Consider the following 15,072-nt stretch of genomic DNA (forward strand, 5'->3'; position numbering starts at 1 on the left):
GTGGTACCTACCCCAACGCTTAGTACAGTGCTTCGCGACATAGTAAGCGCTTAACACAGGCCACCACCATCATCATCATCAAAAATAAAACCCAAAAGGATCACCCATCAATAAGACCAGTGATTTGCACCTAGTAATCGCTTAATAAATGTCATTATTATTTTTATTGTTGTTGTTGTTCTTGTGGTATCTACCCCAATGCTTAGTACAGTGCTTCGCGACATAGTAAGCGCTTAACACAGGCCACCATCATCATCATCATCATCAAAAATAAAAGCCAAAAGGGTCACCCAGCGCTTAGAACAGTGATTTGCACCTAGTAAGTACTTAATAAATGTCATTATTATTATTATTGTTGTTGTTCTTGTGGTATCGACCCCAGGGCTTAGTACAGTGCTTCGCAACATAGTAAGCGCTTAGCACAGGCCACCATCATCATCATCATCATCAAAAATAAAACCCCAAAGGGACACCCAGCGCTTAGAACAGTGATTTGCACCTAGTAAGCTTTTAATAAATGTCATTATTATTATTATTGTTGTTGTTGTTCTTGTGGTATCTACCCCAGCTCTTAGTACAGTGCTTTGCAACATAGTAAGCGCTTAACACAGGCCACCATCATCATCATCATCAAAAATGAAACCCAAAAGGGACACCCAGCGCTTATAACAGTGATTTGCACATAGTAAGCGCTTAATAAATGTGATTATTAGTATTATTGTTGTTGTTGTTGTTCTTGTTGTATCGACCCCAGGGCTTAGTACAGTGCTTTGCAACATAGTAAGTGCTTAACACAGGCCACAACCATCATCATCATCATCAAAAATAAAAGCCAAAAGGGACACCCAGCGCTTAGAACCGTGCTTTGCACATAGTAAGTGCTTAATAAATGTCGTTATTATTATTATTATTGTTGTTGTTGTTCGGTATCTACCCCAACGCTTAGTACAGTGCTTCGCGACATAGTAAGCGCTTTACACAGGCCACCACCATCATCATCATCAAAAATAAAACCCAAAAGGGACACCCAGTGCTTAGAACAGTGCTTTGCACATAGTTAGTGCTTAATAAATGTCATTATTATTATTATTGTTGTTCTTGTTGTATCTACCCCAACGCTTAGTACAGTGCTTCGCGACAGAGTAAGCGCTTAACACAGGCCACCGTCATCATCATCATCAAAAATAAAAGCCAAAAGGGACACCCAGCGCTTAGAACAGTGCTTTGCACATAGTAAGCGCTTAATAAATGTCATTATTATTATTATTATTGTTGTTGTTGTTCTTGTGGTATCTACCCCAGCGCTTAGTACAGTGCTTCGCGACATAGTAAGCGCTTAACACAGGCCATCATCATCAAAAATAAAACCCAAAAAGGACACCCATTGCTTAGAACAGTGCTTTGCACAGAGTAAGTACTTAATAAATGCCATTATTATGATTATTATGATGATTATTATCGAAATTGAGGGAAAGCGCGTCGACGGAGGGAGGGCGGGAGGCTGAGGAGAAAAAGAGGCGGGAAAAGGCGAAGGCCGCCGCCGCAGTGCGCAGGCGCGGCCCCCCCGCCGCAGCAGTGCGCAGGCGCGGCCGCCCCCCCGCCCATCCGCACTGCGCAGGCGCGGCCGGGACTCGCTCCGAGCCTCGGCGGAAATCCCTCCGCGCGGCCCCTTTGTGTGCCCCCCCCGCCCCCCCCCGAAAAAGAGACGGACTATTTTCTTCGATGCTTCCGCCTCCATGTCAGAAAAGGCCCCCGGCCCTGCCCCGGAGGCCGGGGAGGGTGTGAGGCGGCCCCGCCGCGGAGCGATCGGGGGGCCGGGGGATGCTGGGAGGCGGTGATGGGGTCGGAGCGCGCGCGCGCGCGGCGGGGCCTAGGCGGGAGCGTGTCCCTCCGCGCGGCGCAGGGGGGGGGACTTTTCGGCGGGGCTTTTGGGCGCCGACCAGACGCGGCGCGCGGGGGGGAGAGAGCGGCCGGGCCCGCCTCAGCCCGCGCGGGGCCTCCCGCTCCCCCAACCTTTTCCAGGTCAGTGCGGGGCCGGGCGAGGGGCCCCCCGTTACCACCGGATGTGGAAGTTGGTCTCTTCGCTGGTAAAAAATAATTCCACTTCCCCCGGAACCCGGGCCGTCCCCGCGATTTCCTGTTTATTGCTCCAAGGCGCCGGGTTTCCGGGGCTCCGCGGGGCGGCCCGGGGAGGACAGGCGGGAGGCCGTCGCCGGACGCGGGGAGGAGGGACGGAGCCCATGGCGGATCGGTCGCCGCCGCCGCCGCCGCCGCCGCCGCCTTTGTGCCGGCCGGCCCCGGGGCCTGCTCCGCCCTGACGCGAAGGGGGCTGAGGGCGACGCTTCTCCGCGGCCATAGGGGCCTCCCTGCCCGGAAGTCGTCCTGGCGACAAAGGGTTTCGGGGGGGACTTCTCCTCAGGTTTTCCTGCCCGGAAGTCGTCCTGGTACCGAGCGGTTTGGGGGGGACTTCTCCTCAGGTTTAGGGGCCTCCCTGCCCGGAAGTCGTCCTGGCACCAAGGGGTTTTGGGGGAGACTTCTCCTCAGGCTTTGGGGCCTCCTTGCCTGGAAGTCGTCCTGGCACCAAAGGGTTTCGGGGGGACTTCCCCTCAGGCTTAGGGGCCTCCCTGCCCAGAAGTTGTCCTGGCACCAAAGGGTTTGGGGGGGACAGGCCTAGGGGCCTTCCTGCCCAGAAGTCGTCCTGGCACCAAAGGGTTTTGGGGGTGACTTCTCTTCAGGTTTAGGGGCCCTCCTGCCCGGAAGTCGTCCTGGTACCAAGCGGTTTGGGGGAGACTTCTCCTCAGGTTTAGGGGCCTCCCTGTCCGGAAGTCGTCTTGGCACCAAAGGGTTTTGGGGGAGGCTTTTCCTCAGGTTTAAGGGCCTCCCTGTCCGGAAGTCGTCCTGGCACCAAAGGGTTTTGGGGGGACTTCTCCTCAGGTTTAGGGGCCTCTCTGCTCAGAAGGTGTCCTGGTACCAAAGGGTTTTGGGGGGACTTCTCCTCAGGTTTAGGGGCCTCCCTTCCTGGAAGTCGTCCTGGTACCAAAGGGTTTTGGGGGGACTTCCCCTCAGGCTTGGGGGCCTCCCTGTCTGGAAGTTGTCCTGTCACCAAAGGGTTTGGGGGTGACTTCCTCTCAGGTTTAGGGGCCTCCCTGCCCAGAAGTCGTCCTGGCACCAAAGGGTTTGGGGGAGACTTCTCCTCAGGTTTAGGGCCCTTCCTTCCCGGAAGTCATCCTGGAGCCAAAGGGTTTGGGGGTGACTTCTCCTCAGGCTTGGGGTCCTCCCTGCCCAGAAGTTGTCCTGGCGCCAAAGGGTTTTGGGGTGACTTCTCCTCAGGTTTAGGGGCCTCGCTGCCCAGACGTTGTCCTGGTACCAAAGGTTTTTGGGGTGACTTTCCCTCAGGCCTAGGGGCCTTCCTGCCCAGAAGTCGTCCTGGCACCAAAGGGTTTTGGGGGTGACTTCCCCTCAGGCTTAGGAGCCTTCCTGTCCAGAAGTCATCCTGGCACCAAAGGGTTTGGGGGTGACTTCTCCTCAGGTTTAGGGGCCTCCCTGCCCGGAAGTCGTCCTGGCGCCAAAGGGTTTTGGGGTGACTTCTCCTCAGGTTTAGGGGCCTCCCTGCCCAGAAGTCGTCCTGGTACCAAAGGGTTTTGGGGTGACTTTCCCTCAGGCCTAGGGGCCTTCCTGCCCAGAAGTCGTCCCGGCACCAAAGGGTTTTGGGGGAGACTTCTCCTCAGGCTTAGGGGCCTTCCTGTCCAGAAGTCATCCTGGCACCAAAGGGTTTGGGGGGACTTCTTCTCAGGTTTAGGGGCCTCCCTGTCCGGAAGTCGTCCTGGCGCTAGGGGGTTTGGGGGAGACTTCTCAGGTTTAGGGGCCTCCCTTGTCCGGAAGTCGTCCTGGTGCCAAAGGGTTTTGGGGGGACTTCTCCTCAGGCTTAGGGGCCTCCCTGTCCGGAAGTCGTCCTGGCACCAAAGGGTTTTGGGGGGACTTCCCCTCAGGTTTAGGGGCCTCTCTGCTCAGAAGTTGTCCTGGTACCAAAGGGTTTTGGGGGGACTTCTCCTCAGGTTTAGGGGCCTTCCTGCCCGTAAGTCGTCCTGACGCCCAAAGGGTTTTGGGGTGACTTCTCCTCAGGTTTAGGGGCCTCCCTTCCTGGAAGTCGTCCTGGTACCAAAGGGTTTTGGGGGGACTTCCCCTCAGTCTTGGGGGCCTCCCTGTCCGGAAGTTGTCCTGTCACCAAAGGGTTTGGGGGTGACTTCCCCTCAGGTTTAGGGGCCTCCCTGCCCGGAAGTTGTCCTGGCGCCAAAGGGTTTGGGGATGACTTCCCCTCAGGCTTAGGGGCCTTCCTGTCCAGAAGTCATCCTGGCACCAAAGGGTTTGGGGGTGACTTCTCCTCAGGTTTAGGGGCCTCTCTGCTCAGAAGTTGTCCTGGTACCAAAGGGCTTTGGGGGGACTTCTCCTCAGGGTTAGGGGCCTTCCTGCCCGGAAGTCGTCCTGGCGCCAAAGGGTTTTGGGGGGGGACTTTCCCTCAGGCCTAGGGGCCTTCCTGCCCAGAAGTCGTCCTGGCACCAAAGGGTTTGGGGGGAGGCTTCTCCTCAGGTTTAGGGGCCTTCCTGCCCGGAAGTCATCCTGGTACCAAGCGGTTTGGGGGTGACTTCTCCTCAGGCTTGGGGGCCTCCTTGCCCAGAAGTTGTCCTGGCGCCAAAGGGTTTGGGGGTGACTTCCCCTCAGGTTTAGGGGCCTCCCTGCCCAGAAGTCGTCCTCTCACCAAAGGGTTTTGGGGGAGACTTCTCCTCAGGTTTAGGGCCCTGCCTGCCCGGAAGTCGTCCTGGCACCAAAGGGTTTTGGGGGGACTTCCCCTCAGGCTTAGGGGCGTCCCTGCCCGGAAGTTGTCCTGGTACCAAAGGGTTTTGGGGTGACTTTCCCTCAGGCCTAGGGGCCTTTCTGCCCAGAAGGCATCCTGGCACCAAAGGGTTTTGGGGGAGACTTCTCCTCAGGTTTAGGGGCCTCCCTGTCCGGAAGTTGTCCTGGCACCAAAGGGTTTTGGGGGGACTTCTCCTCAGGCTTGGGGGCCTCCTTGCCCGGAAGTTGTCCTGGCGCCAAGGGGTTTGGGGGTGACTTCTCCTCAGGCTTAGGGGCCTTCCTGCCCAGAGGTAGATCTGGAGTCAAAGGGTTTGGGGGAGACTTCCCCTCAGGCTTGGGGGTCTCCCTGTCCGGAAGTTGTCCTGGCACCAAAGGGTTTTGGGGGGACTTCCCCTCAGGCTTGGGGGCCTCCTTGTCCGGAAGTTGTCCTGGCACCAAAGGGTTTTGGGGTGACTTCTCCTCAGGCTTGGGGGCCTCACTGTCTGGAAGTCGTCCTGGAGCCAAAGGGTTTGGGGGGGATTTCTCCTCAGGCTTAGGGACCTTCCTGCCCGGAAGTCGTCCTGGTACCAAGCAGTTTGGGGGAGACTTCTCCTCAGGTTTAGGGACCTCCCTGTCCAGAAGTTGTCCTGGCACCAAAGGGTTTTGGGGGGGACTTCCCCTCAGGCTTAGGGGCCTCCCTGCCCGGAAGTCGTCCTGGTGCCAAAGGGTTTGGGGGTGACTTCTCCTCAGGCTTAGGGGCCTCCTTGCCTCTAAGTCGTCCTGGAGCCAAAGGGTTTTGGGGTGACTTCTCCTCAGGCTTAGGGGCCTTCCTGCCCAGATGTCGATCTGGAGTCAAAGGGCTTGGGGGAGACTTCCCCTCAGGCTTGGGGGCCTCCCTGTCCGGAAGTCGTCCTGGAGCCAAAGGGTTTGGGGTTGACTTCTCCTCAGGCTTGGGGGCCTCCCTGTCCAGAAGTCATCCTGGCACCAGAGGGTTTTGGGGGGGGACTTCTCCTCAGGTTTAGGGGCCTTCCTGCCCGGAAGTCGTCCTGGTACCAAGTGGTTTGGGGGAGACTTCTCCTCAGGTTTAGGGGCCTCCCTGCCCGGAAGTCGTCCTGGCACCAAGCGGTTTGGGGGGAGACTTCGCCTCAGGTTTAGGGGCCTCCCTGCCCGGAAGTCGTCCTGGTATCAAAGGGTTTGGGGGGGACTTCCCCTCAGGCTTGTGGGCCCCCCTGTCCGGAAGTCATCCTGGCGCCAAAGGGTCTTGGGGTGACTTCTCCTCAGGCTTGGGGGCCTCCCTGCCCGGACGCTGTCCTGGCACCAAAGGGTTTTGGGGGGACTTCTCCTCAGGCTTGGGGGCCTCCTTGCCCGGAAGTTGTCCTGGCGCCAAAGGGTTTGGGGGTGACTTCCCCTCAGGCTTAGGGGCCTTCCTGTCCAGAAGTCATCCTGGCACCAAAGGGTTTGGGGGGACTTCTTCTCAGGTTTAGTGGCCTCCCTGTCCGGAAGTCGTCCTGGCGCCAAAGGGTTTTGGGGTGATTTCTCCTCAGGTTTAGGGGCCTCCCTGCCCAGAAGTTGTCCTGGTACCAAAGGGTTTTGGGGTGACTTTCCCTCAGGTTTAGGGGCCTTCCTGCCGAGAAGTCGTCCTGGCACCAAAGGGTTTGGGGGGGCTTCTCAGGTTTAGGGGCCCCCCTGCCCGGAGGTCGTCCTGGCGCCAAAGCATCTTGGGGTGACTTCTCAGGTTTAGGGGCCTCCCTGCCCAGAAGTTGTCCTGGTACCAAAGGGTTTTGGGGTGACATCCCATTAGGCTTAGGGGCCTTCCTCCCCAGAAGTTGTCCTGGTACCAAAGGGTTTTGGGGTGACTTTCCCTCAGGTTTAGGGGCCTTCCTGCCGAGAAGTTGTCCTGGCACCAAAGGGTTTGGGGGGACTTCTTCTCAGGTTTAGGGGCCCCCCTGCCTGGAAGTCGTCCTGGCGCCAAAGCGTCTTGGGGTGACTTCTCCTCAGGGTTAGGGGCCTCCCTGCCCAGAAGTTGTCCTGGTACCAAAGGGTTTTGGGGTGACTTTCCCTCAGGCTTAAGGGCCTTCCTGCCCAGAAGTCGTCCTGGCACCAAAGGGTTTTGGGGGAGACTTCTCAGGTTTAGGAGCCTTCCTGCCCGGAAGTCATCCTGGTACCAAGCGGTTTGGGGGAGACTTCTCCTCAGGTTTAGGGGCCTCCCTGCCCAGAAGTCGTTCTGGCACCAAAGGGTTTGGGGGGACTTCTCCTCAGGTTTAGGGGCCTCCCTGCCCGGAAGTTGTCCTGGCACCAGAGGGTTTTGGGGGGACTTCTCCTCAGGCTTGGGGGCCTCCTTGCCCGGAAGTTGTCCTGGCTTCAAAGGGTTTGGGGGGGGACTTCCCCTAAGGCTTAGAGGCCTTCCTGCCCGGAAGTCGTCCTGGTGCCAAAGGGTTTCAGGGGGTCTTCTCCTCAGATTTAGGGGCCTTCCTTCCCGGAAGTCGTCCTGGTACCAAGCGGTTTGGGGGAGACTTCTCCTCAGGTTTAGGGGCCTCCCTGCCCGGAAGTCGTCCTGGCACCAAAGGGTTGGGAGAGGGGGCTTCCCCTCAGGCTTGGGGGCCTCCCTGCCTGGAAGTTGTCCTGGTGCCAAAGGGTTTGGGGGTAACTTCTCCTCAGGCTTAGGGGCCTCCCTGCTCGGAAGTCGTCCTGGTACTAAGGGGTTTGGGGGTGACTTCTCCTCAGGTTTAGGGGCCTCCATGTCTGGAAGTCGTCCTGGCGCCAAAGGGTTTGGGGGAGACTTCTCCTCAGGTTTGGGGGCCTCCTTGCCCGGAAGTCGTCCTGGCACCAAAGGGTTTGGGGAAGACTTCTCAGGCTCGGGGGCCTCCTTGCCCGAAAGTCGTCCTGGCATCAAGGGGTTTGGGGGTGACTTCTCTCCAGGCTTAAGGGCCTCTCTGCCCAGAAGTCATCCTGGCACCAAAGGGTTTGGGGGAGACTTCTCCTCAGGCTCGGGGGCCTCCCTGTCTGGAAGTCGTCCTGGCACCAAAGGGTTTGAGGGAGACTTCTCCTCAGGCTTAGGGTCCTCTCTGCCCGGAAGTCGTCCTGGCACCAAAGGGTTTGGGGGAGACGTCTCCTCAGGCTTGGGGTCCTTCCTGCCCAGAAGTCAATTGATCAATCAGTCGTATTTATTGAGCGCTTACTGTGTGCAGAGCACTGTACTAAGCGCTTGGGAAGTACAAGTTGGCAACATATAGAGACAGTCCCTACCCAACAGTGGGCTCACAGTCTAGAAGGGGGAGACAGAGAACAAAACCAAACATATTAACAAAGTTCGGGGTAGACTTCTCAGGCTTGGGGGCTTCCCTGCCCGGAAGTCATCCTGGCGCCAAAGGGTTTGGGGGGAGCTCCCCTCAGGGTCGGGAGCCTCTGTGCGCAGAAGTCATCCTGGCACCAAGTCGTTTCGGGGAGACTTCCCTTCAGGCTTGGGGGCTTCTCTGCCCAGACTTTGTCCTGGCACCAAGGGGTTTGGGGGAGACTTCTCCTCAGGCTCAGGGGCCTCTCTGCCTGAAAGTTGCCCTGGCGCCAAGGGGTTTGGGGGAGCCTTCCCCTCAGTCTCAGGGGCCTCTCTGCCCAGACCTTGTCATGGCACCAACGGGGCTGAGGGGAGACTTCTCAGGCTCGTTGCATCTCTGCTCGGAAGTTTCCTTGGCACTAGGGGGGCTGAGGGGGCAGAACACCCCTCAGGCTCGGGGGCCTCTGCCCAGAAGTTGCCCTGGCGCCAAGGGGTTTGGGGGAGACTTCTCCTCAGGCTCGGGGGCCTCTCTGCCCTGAAGGTGCCCTGGCACTAAGGGGGCTGAGGGGGGATCCTGCCTCAGGCTCGGGTCTCTCTGCCCCGAAGTTGCCCTGGCACTAAGGGGGTTGGGGCTGGGGGGGTGGGGGGGAATCTCACCTCAGGCTTAGGGGCCTCTCTGCCTGGAAGTCGTCCTAGCACCAAAGGATTTGGGGGAGACTTCTCAGGCTCAGGGGTCTCTCTGCCCTGAAGTTGCCCTGGTGCCAAGGGGGCTGAGGGGAGACTTCTCCTCAGGCTGAGGCCTCTCTGCCCGGAAGTTGCCCTGGAGCCAAGGGGTTTCAGGGAGACTTCTCTTCCGGCTCGGGGGCCTCTCTGCCCAGACCTTGTCCTGGTGCCAACAGGGTTGGGGGAGACCTTTCGTCAGGCTCAGGGGCCTCTCTGCCCCGAAGTTGCCCTGGTGCCAAGGGGTTTGGGGGAGACTTCTCAGGCTCAGGGGCCTTTCTGCCAAGTAGTTGCCCTGGCACCAAGGGGTTTCAGGGGGACTTCTCCTCAGGCTTGGGAGCCTCTCTGCCTCAAAGTTGTCCTGGCGCCAAGGGATTTGGGGGAGACTTCTCAGGTTCGGGGGCCTCTCTGCCCGGAAGTTGCCCTGGTGCCAAGGGGGATGAGGGTACCTCCCCTCAGGCTCGGGGGCCTCTGCCTGAAGGTTGCCCTGGCATTAAGGGGGTGATCCCCACAAGCTTAGGGGCATCTATGCCCGAAAATTGTCCTGGCTCTAATGGGGCAGGGGATGATCTTCCCACAGGCTCAGGGGCCCTCTGCCCAGAAATTGCCCTGGCACCGAGGGGGCTTGGGGTGATCTCCCCTCAGCTTCAGGGGCTTCTCTGCCTGAAGGTTGCCCTGGCACTAAGGGGGCTGGGGGGCAGAGGGAGGGAATCTCCCCTCAGGCTCAGGGGCTTCTCTGCCCCTAGGTTGCCTTGGGACCAAGGGGCTGGAGAGCCCTCCTCTCAGCCTCAAGAGCATCTCTGCCACAAAGTTGCCGTGGCATCAAAGGGACTGAGGGAACCTCCTCTCATGGTCTGGGTCATCTTTGCCCAAACGTTGTTGCCCCTAAGGCTGGCTGAGGAAAAAGCTGAGCCCCCGATCGGCGGCGGAGGAGGAGGCTTTCGCAGGTTGGGACCGGGCAGACCCCACATGGCTCCCTCCAGGCTCCACGCCTGCCCTCAGAAGATAACCCGGCCCCTCGCATGTGGCAAGAGCAAGGACCCAAAGGGGCGATAGCCAGAGACTTAATAGCTATTTGAGGTCTTGGGGTGGCTTTTAAACCAGAATAGAGATTCTTAACGTGTTTTTTGTAATGGTGAATCACTTTTTAACTTGCCGAACCTACTAAGATTTTAGTCATTTCCTGTTCCTGCTTCTCTACTGCCTCTCTCTCTCCCTCTCTCCTCTCCTTCTCCCCCTCCCCCCCATCTCCCTTTCCCTCTCTTTCTCCCTCTCTCTTTCTCCCTCTCTCTTTCTCCCTCTCTCTTTCTCCCTCTCCCTTTGTCCCTCTCCCTTTCTCCCTCTCCCTCTCTCCCTCTCTCCCTCTCCCTCTCTCCCTCTCTCCCTCTCCCTCTCCCTCTCTCCCTCTCCCTCTCCCTCTCTCCCTCTCCCTCTCTCCCTCTCCCTCTCCCGCTCTCCCTCTCCCTCTCTCCCTCTCCCTCTCCCTTTCTCCCTCTCCCTTTCTCCCTCTCCCTCTCTCCCTCTCCCTTTCTCCCTCTCCCTTTCTCCCTCTCCCTTTCTCCCTTTCTCCCTCTCCTCCTCTCCATCTCCCTTTCCCTCTCTCCCTTTCTCCCTCTCATCCCTTGAGGTCAGCCAGGGCACTTGCACTTAAGGGTCCCCAAATCTGAACTTTATGGAAGTAGGGGTGGCAGAGGGTTTTTTGTGGAGAACTTTGGAGTTCCTGTCCTCCTCCCATATGGCTGTGCAAGCCTGTTGACCTTCAGAATGCCAGGCTCAGGAAAAGAGCCTCTTTTTCCAAACTACCCAGAAAGGGGAAATAATCATTAAAATACAGGAGCTTGAAGCTGTAATCGTTGATCTTCTCGAAGGTTAGGTTGTGAACATTAATACGTCAAGGCAGATCAACCTGTCATGTACCATTCCATACCTGCCTCTCTCACGTGGTCATTTCAGTCATGAGTCCCATCATTTGGCATCATTATCCTGAAGATTTTTATTAGGAAAAGTTGATTTTTTTTTATATTCCTGCCCACCACTTTTCTTCCTTTGATACCTAAGAGCGGGTTCAGCCAACACAGAATATATACACTGTAGGGACGTTGTGCAAGTAATGACTTAGTTTGCCATGAACGCATTCATTCAACCTCTGGAACTTCACCTGAATAAAATGTAGAAATGTGACCGTGGAGAGTTAGAATGACCAATTTTGTTTTTTATCTGTTCACTTTCCTGAATCGGCTGGAGCTGTGCTCTTCCACGAAGGGCACATCTTTCCCTCCAAGAAGTTGTAGGTTTGGGATTCAGATGATTTTTATTTGAATATATAATAGTTGTTGTTTCTGCATGATTGGATTTTATGGGAAGGCAGCAGTGTAGAAAGAGTACCCGTGAAGGAAGTTCGGTGGGGGCTTGGAATGTATTTTTAACCAACCTACCGGGGAAGTTGTCAATCAGATACTAAAAATCAGGGGTGCTTTCCTGGAGGCACTGCTCTGATATGTCAGGCATCCAGGCCCTGCCCCCTCAGACGCGTTTCTGTAAACCGCGGGTGTGCGCGTATGTGTTGTGTGTGCTTGTCCTTTTTAGTTGAAGAGGACTCCACTGACAATAAGATCTTACCAAGGCTCGCGGGTGTGACCGAAAAGACAGTTTGATGTTCCCCATTGGTTCATCAACAGGAAGCACCTTGCCATTTTTCACTCAACAGCTGGTTAGTGCCAAAACGTATTCTGATGCTTGCTACTTTTATCATTTCATAACTGGATCTTGGTGAACTTGATCTGGAATCCCTCTCCTCCCTGTACTTCAAATTATAATTATAGTTCTGCTGAAGCCAAAGCTGGGCGCTGATGTTTCGCTGGGCCCATTTAAACTGTCATATGGGAGTCTCAGCATTCTCTGGAGAAGAGCTCTCTCTGAAGTAGTTGACAGGTTTCTGAGCAGTCTTAAAAGGAGTCTGTGATTTTTTTTTTTTAAACATTTCCAATGTCTTGAACAGAATGATCAGGGTTACCCCGAGGTAGTAGTAGTAGTTTTTGGCTTACTGCTGAAGGGGGACCCTGTCTCTCTCCCAGACTGAGTGGGATCTGATTTGGGACCAAATTAGTCCAGGAACTTGGGGTTCTGGGGTCTGGTTTGAGGACCGCTGGGAACCGAAAGTGGCTGCAGAAGGAAGAATAACTGATGGTATTCGTTAGGTGCTTACTATGTGCTGAGCCTCCTGCTAAACTCTAGGGGACAGATGGGCCAATTAATAATAATAATAATAATAATAATAATAATAATGGTATTGAAGTGCTTACTGTGTGTCAGGCGCTGTATTAAGTTAGGTGCTTACTATGTGCTGAGCCTCCTGCTAAACTCTGGGGAACAGATGGGCCAATTAATAATAATAATAATAATAACAATGGTATTGAAGTGCTTACTGTGTGTCAGGTGCTGTATTAAGTTAGGTGCTTACTATGTGCTGAGCCTCCTGCTAAACTCTGGGGAACAGATGGGCCAATTAATAATAATAATAATAATAATAATAATAATAATAATGGTATTGAAGTGCTTACTGTGTGTCAGGCGCTGTATTAAGTTAGGTGTTTACTATGTGCTGAGCCTCCTGCTAAACTCTGGGGAACAGATGGGCCAATTAATAATAATAATGGTATTGAAGTGCGTACTGTGTGTCAGGCGCTGTATTAAGTTAGGTGCTTACTATGTGCTGAGCCTCCTGCTAAACTCTGGGGAACAGATGGGCTGATTAATAATAATAATAATAATATTGAAGTGCTCACTGTGTGTCAGGCACTGTATTAAGTTAGGTGCTTACTGTGTGCTGAGCCTCCTGCTAAACTCTGGGGAACAGATGGGCCAATTAATAATAATAATAATAATAATAATAATAATAATAATAATGGTATTGAAGTGCTTACTGTGTGTCAGGCGCTGTATTAAGTTAGGTGCTTACTATGTGCTGAGCCTCCTGCTAAACTCTGGGGAACAGATGGGCCAATTAATAATAATAATAATAATGATAATGGTATTGAAGTGCTTACTGTGTGTCAGGTGCTGTATTAAGTTAGGTGCTTACTATGTGCTGAGCCTCCTGCTAAACTCTGGGGAACAGATGGGCCAATTAATAATAATAATAATAATAATAATAATAATAATGGTATTGAAGTGCTTACTGTGTGTCAGGCGCTGTATTAAGTTAGGTGTTTACTATGTGCTGAGCCTCCTGCTAAACTCTGGGGAACAGATGGGCCAATTAATAATAATAATGGTATTGAAGTGCGTACTGTGTGTCAGGCGCTGTATTGTTAGGTGCTTACTATGTGCTGAGCCTCCTGCTAAACTCTGGGGAACAGATGGGCTGATTAATAATAATAATAATAATATTGAAGTGCTCACTGTGTGTCAGGCACTGTATTGTTAGGTGCTTACTGTGTGCTGAGCCTCCTGCTAAACTCTGGGGAACAGATGGGCCAATTAATAATAATAATAATAATAATAATAATAATAATAATGGTATTGAAGTGCTTACTGTGTGTCAGGTGCTGTATTGTTAGGTGCTTACTATGTGCTGAGCCTCCTGCTAAACTCTGGGGAACAGATGGGCCAGTTAATAATAGTAATAATAATAATGGTATTGAAGTGCTTACTGTGTGTCAGGCGCTGTATTAAGTTAGGTGCTTACTATGTGCTGAGCCTCCTGCTAAACTCTGGGGAACAGATGGGCCAATTAATAATAATAATAATAATGGTATTGTAGTGCTTACTGTATGTCAGGCGCTGTATTAAGTTAGGTGCTTACTATGTGCTGAGCCTCCTGCTAAACTCTGGGGAACAGATGGGCCAATTAATAATAATAATAATAATGGTATTGTAGTGCTTACTGTATGTCAGGCGCTGTATTAAGTTAGGTGCTTACTATGTGCTGAGCCTCCTGCTAAACTCTGGGGAACAGATGGGCCAATTAATAATAATAATAATAATAATAATAATAATGGTATTGAAGTGCTTACTGTGTGTCAGGCGCTGTATTAAGTTAGGTGCTTACTATGTGCTGAGCCTCCTGCTAAACTCTGGGGAACAGGTGGGCCAATTAATAATAATAATAATAATGATGGTATTGAAGTGCTTACTGTGTCTCAGGTGCTGTATTAAGCCCTGGGGTGGATACAAGCAAATCGGGTTGGACACAGTCCCCTATCCCTCTGGGGCTCACAGTCTCAATCCCCATTTTACAGATGAGGTAACTGAGGCCCTGAGAAGTGAAGTGATTTGGCCAAAGGTACACAGCAGACAAGTGGTAGATTCTCTCTCGCTCTCTCTCTCTCGCTCTCTGTCTTCCTGACCCTCCCTGGTTCGGTCCGCCTCTCTCTGTCCATCTGTTTCCGTCCATCCTTCCATCAGTCCGTCTCTCTACCTGTCTGCCAGGAATGCCAAGCCCCGGGACAGGCCGCAAGAGACTACAGCAAAAAATTGTAGTACCACTTCTTAAATCTAACACTGGCTGAGGTGATGATGAAGAAGAATCATTTTTAAAGAAAGAATTTCAGGCAATCAATGTTATCCCGCTCTTTTATTAGGCTCACAGTCTTACCTGCCCTCTCAGGGCGTGGGAGTGAGAGGGGAAGTCCTGGTTGGGTAGACCAGACCATCTGGGCCTTTTTCATTTATTCAGTCATATTTATTGAGCACTTACTGTGTGCAGAGCACTGTGCTAACTGCCTGGGAGAGCACAATACAACAACAATAATAATTGTGGTATTTGTTAAGGGCTTACTATGTGCCAGGCACCATACTAAGCGCCCGGGTGGATACAAGCAAATCGGGTCCCGGTCCCACATGGGGCTCACAGTCTTAATATCCGTTTTACAGATGAGGGAAACGAAGTGACTTGCCCAAGGTCACACAGCAGACAAGTGGCAGAGCCGGGATTAGAACCCATGACCTTTGGATTCCCAGGCCCGGTCTCTATCCACTGCGCCATTCTGCTTCCCTGAAAAATAGAGAGACCACATTTGCTGCCTGCAATGAGCTTACAATCTAGGGGACTTTTTCCTAAGAAGAGGGGCTGGTATAGCAATGGAGGCCGGCGCAGCATAACAGCTCGTGCTCTTCACCCCTCACTCCTGCCACACTTCCCCTTCCCCTTATATAATAATAATTATAATAATAATTTTGGTCTTTATTAAGCGCTTACTATGTGCCAAGCACTGTTCTAAGCGCTGGGGAGGATACAAGGTGATCAGGTT

General features: G+C 53.7%; 1 protein-coding gene across 3 annotated transcripts in view; it reads left to right on the forward strand.

Moving 5' to 3' along the window:
- Positions 1–1,938: 1,938 nt before the first annotated feature.
- The window catches only part of GABPB1 (GA binding protein transcription factor subunit beta 1), a 109,806-nt gene continuing 96,672 nt past the window's right edge, over positions 1,939–15,072 (forward strand). For 2 of the 3 annotated variants that reach the window (XM_038766813.1, XM_038766812.1), the window contains exon 1: positions 10,372–11,531. The gene's annotated coding sequence lies outside the window, so the exon portion shown is untranslated. Of the gene's footprint in view, positions 2,023–10,371; positions 11,532–15,072 lie in introns of those variants that run through there. The other variant, XM_038766814.1, reaches the window with a different exon arrangement.

This window comes from Tachyglossus aculeatus, chromosome 26 (genome assembly GCF_015852505.1).
Source record: "Tachyglossus aculeatus isolate mTacAcu1 chromosome 26, mTacAcu1.pri, whole genome shotgun sequence".
In the NCBI taxonomy this organism is placed as follows: domain Eukaryota; kingdom Metazoa; phylum Chordata; class Mammalia; order Monotremata; family Tachyglossidae; genus Tachyglossus; species Tachyglossus aculeatus.